This window comes from Bos indicus, chromosome 7 (assembly GCF_029378745.1).
Source record: "Bos indicus isolate NIAB-ARS_2022 breed Sahiwal x Tharparkar chromosome 7, NIAB-ARS_B.indTharparkar_mat_pri_1.0, whole genome shotgun sequence".
Classification (NCBI taxonomy): Eukaryota; Metazoa; Chordata; class Mammalia; order Artiodactyla; family Bovidae; genus Bos; species Bos indicus.
The window spans coordinates 34,699,898-34,704,198 of NC_091766.1; the positions used below are offsets into that span (position 1 = coordinate 34,699,898).

The 4,301-nt window shown below is 37.5% G+C and overlaps 1 protein-coding gene across 1 annotated transcript in view; it reads left to right on the top strand.

The window, feature by feature from the left end:
- The window catches only part of DTWD2 (DTW domain containing 2), a 107,880-nt gene that overhangs the window by 68,232 nt on the left and 35,347 nt on the right, over positions 1-4,301 (top strand). The window lies entirely within an intron of this gene.

The window sequence follows — 4,301 nt, forward strand, 5'->3', positions numbered from 1 at the left end:
GGCTCCTTAGTTCTTCTTCACTTTCTAAGGGTGGTGTCATCCGCATATCTGAGGTTATTGATATTTCTTCCAGCAATCTTGATTCCAGCTTGTGCTTCTTCCAGCCCAGCGTTTCTCATGATGTACTCTGCATAGAAGTTAAATAAGCAGGGTGACAATATACAGCCTTGATGTACTCCTTTTCCTATTTGGAACCAGTCTGTTGTTCCATGTCCAGTTCTAACTGTTGCTTCCTGACCTGCATATAGGTTTCTCAAGAGGCAGGTCATGTGGTCTGGTATTCCCATCTCTTTAAGAAGCCCCACCTTACAGAAAGGGTCAAGCTGAACATAAGGTCCCAAAGCAATAGTGAGGTCATTAAGTTCTCATTCTTTTTGCTTTGGTCACTTGTGTTAGTGGTAGTGACCAGGAGTAGAAAAAGGATGTTTGACAGTCAGGTATGTTATTTGGGAGGTTCTGATAAGATGAACAGCAGGAGCATGAGCAGAAAAAAAGCATAATGAGACATCCCAAGTTGCTTATTATTGCATCTGGCTGATAATTAGCTTTCTTAGTGGGAGAACTCCAAGTCATCCTGTTTAAATCTAGCTGCAGTAAAAAAAAAAAAAAAAATTGGTGCATGCTTCTGAGAAACAGAATTAACATCTGCTCAGAAATAGGTGTTTTCTTTCTTTCCTGGGAAGGAAAGCTATAACATGCCTTTTCCCCCCAATAATCTTTTATTAGATGTATTCTAATATAACCTTAAGATGATGAGGGGAGAAAAATGACTGTTTTTCAGCTGGCTTTATTCTGTAGAGGTGGGGCTTCTCAAAATAAAGCACTTGGCATAGAATGGCCTTCTTAGTCTGTTGACTCATTCTTTTCCTTTATTCTTGAGCAGTTTTCAGACATTGGGAAATAGCATGATACAAGTTTTGAAGCAAGTTTGAATTAGAATTTTGTCGCTTGTCATCATCAGTTTTTACCAGAACGCAATTCATGTAATCTCTTTGTGGCTGCTTTCTTATGTGTAATATATGAGAAATAGTTACCTCATAATATTGTTATGAGAAGCATAACATAGGGATACTTTATGTTAACTGCCTGACACCAGACTCTTCAAGAAGATTTCATTGTTTTGCCTTTCCTTGTCTCTCATGTTCTTATCTGTAGATTGACAGAAAAATTGAACTGAAAGTTGGTGACTTTCATTCTGCTATTGTAATATGTACCAGGGTTTTTCATACCTTGGAAGCCTTATGAACTTTTATAACTAGATGGGGCAAGCCTTTGTGCTGTAGCCAAAATGCCTTAGTTCTACTCCATCATCAGAAGCTGGTTATAATGGTCTTTTGAAACTGTTACTTTGCATCTATAGACAAGGGGTTTACAGAACCCTGATTTTCCCCCAAATAAACTTTTCAAAATTAGCTACTTTTGTAACTAGAGGATTTTTTTGTTCTTCTGAACAAGTAAACCTCTCATATAGCTTCACATTGCCTCAGATATAATCTTATGAATGTATAGAGAAAAATGATCCTTTATATCAAGTTGTATGCTAAGCACTTCAAATGTATCATTATAGCCCACCATAATAATAACCGTGTAAGATGGACTTTGCTGCTGCTGCTAAGTCGCTTTAGTCGTGTCCAACTCTGTGCGACCCCATAGACGGCAGCCCACCAGGCTCCCCCGTCCCTGGGATTCTCCAGGCAAGGACACTGGAGTGGGTTGCCATTTCCTTCTCCAATGCATGAAAGTGAAAAGTGAAAGTGAAGTCTCTCAGTCGTGTCCGACTCTTCGCGACCCCATTGACTACAGCCTACCAGGCTCCTTTCCTCACTTTACAGATAAAGAAAGTGAGGCAAATAGATATTACCTAATTTATCCGGAAACACAGCTGGTGATTTTATCAGTACTTAAACTCCAAAATCAGAATGGCATAATGTACTCTGTACAGTGGGGTTTCCAGTGGGACCTCTACTAATAATACTTAGGGATGCAGGCTGATGGATGCACCATCTAGACACATCATTCTACTTTTATCAAGGAAGGAGTGAGAGGACGTGGGGAATCATTAACCACTTTTAAAGCACCTGTCCAGAGATGATGCACACTATTCATGCTCATATTTTGTTAACCATGTCAAGTTATATGGCCATACCTAACTTCAGAGCAGACTAGAAAAATGCAGTCTGATCATGTATCCTGAAAGAGGACTGGTGTATTTGTAAGCAGCCCTAGTGATTATCATAAATCTGTCTATCTCCAAAATTCATTCTCTTAATTACTTCAGAGAATTAATAGAATCTTATCTTCGGGAAGTAAAAGTTGGAAACCCTTATAGGAGTTATAGGAGTATTATAGGAGCATTACTCTTCTATCATGAAGAATCTAATAAATGTCATAGCATAGCAATAGAAACTTCAGTTGTCTTAGTCTGTATATGGTCCTGAATGTGTGTCTCTGATATGATGTTTCAGGATCCAGTCACTTCCTTTGTTGACCCTAAAAGTAACATATAGTCATTTCTGTATTTCTTCTCTTGTTTGAAGAATTGAAGATACTAAAATTATAAGAACATACCAGAGACTTTCTGCAGCAATGTCAGAGCTTTTTCTAATATGTTTGTCTTTTTCTTATTGGTGTCAGTTGGGAGTTTCATTTGGTTGCATGTAACAGAGCCCTTACTACAGTGGTTGAACCATATATGGGCTTATTTTTCTCCTGTGAATGAGAAATGCTGAAGTGAGTAGTCCAGGGCTGGGGATGCAGCTGAAAAGGACATCAGAGACCCAGATTTCTTTTCTTTCTGTTCATCATTGTATGTTTTTGGTTCTAATCTTCATTTTTATTGCCCTGTAGTCGCATAATGTTTATCTCACATCTAACAGTCATGTTTCAGATACGAAGAAAAGGCAAAAGCCTACGATGCCTGCTAAATCTGTCCTAATCCAAGGCCTTCCACTTACCTTGTTGGATAAACTGTCACTAGTTAGTGTAGTATTGCTAGTTGGACACATTGCCACCTTGTATGAAGTTTTGGATTTTTTTGAAATTAGGAAGAAAAGAATGGATATGGAAAAGCAACTATCAGTGAGTACCACATATTCGTAAGAATTCATTGTAAATTAAAACTTAAAAGCCCTTTGCTACCACTTATGTTGTACATGGGAGGGAATACATTTTTACTTAGACACTGTGAAATTTTTGTTGTTAAATCTATCTTTAGATTTGACTATCTAACTAAAAAGATCTGTGTATCTTTTTATTTTTTCAAAACAATCTGCATAATCAGGTTTGTTATTTAAAAGCGTTAGATCAGGTATCTCAGGCCCAAGGAAAGAATCTGATTCAAATATGTTTAAAATGCTGGCTTAATCTTTTTATTTTTTCCTAACTTTTGAATTTGAATAACTTCAAGGACATTATGGCAGCAGCAGCAGCAGCAGCAAGGACATTATGCTCCAGTTGTTTTACAACCTTCACTATTCTTGTGCTATCTTATGGGTCCATCTAGGTCACATGTTTGTGTTTTATGTCTGGCTCTATAGGTATTTGAGTTTAGACAGCTATGTATACAATTACAGTTATTTCAAATGCACCCAAACCTGAATATCTAACTGGTATGTGGGCCTTGGGTGGGCTTCCCCCGTGGCTCAGCAGTAAAGAATCTGCCTGCAATGCAGGAGACACAGAAATGCAGGTTTGATCCCTGGGTCGGAAAGATCCCCGGGAGGAGGAAATGGCAACCCATTCCAGTATACTTTCCTGCAGAATCCCATGGACAGAGGAGCCTGGAAGGCTGCAGGCCATGGGGTCGCAAAGAGTTGGACACGACTGAAGCAACTGAGCATGCATATAGGCCATGGAGTAGTGTGAGAGAATTAGTAAACTTATCCATTGCTGCAATCATCTAATTGTTATCAAGTAGCAGGAAGCTTGTGTTAGTCTGTGATTGAAACTGAATTAACTAATTTGTACTGAAATGTCTCTTTTAGTCTGCTTGTTACAAATCAGTTATTATAATGGCACCAATTTTTGTACTGTTTGAATATATTAAAGTATAAAACTAAGTTTAGACTTTATCACCCATATAGAAAATTAGTATTTGTATCTTCTTACTGGAATTCCTTAGTGGTATGTAAGGTATAAATTTATATGAATTATTCATTTAGAAATTATCATATATTTATTAGAGTATCTATTGCTTTTCATAGTTAAGAGCTGATAATAAAAATATAATAATACCTGTTTCCAGAGAAAAAATTCATGATTTGTCACGCTTGTGTATGTTTCTTTTTTTTTTTTTTTAACAG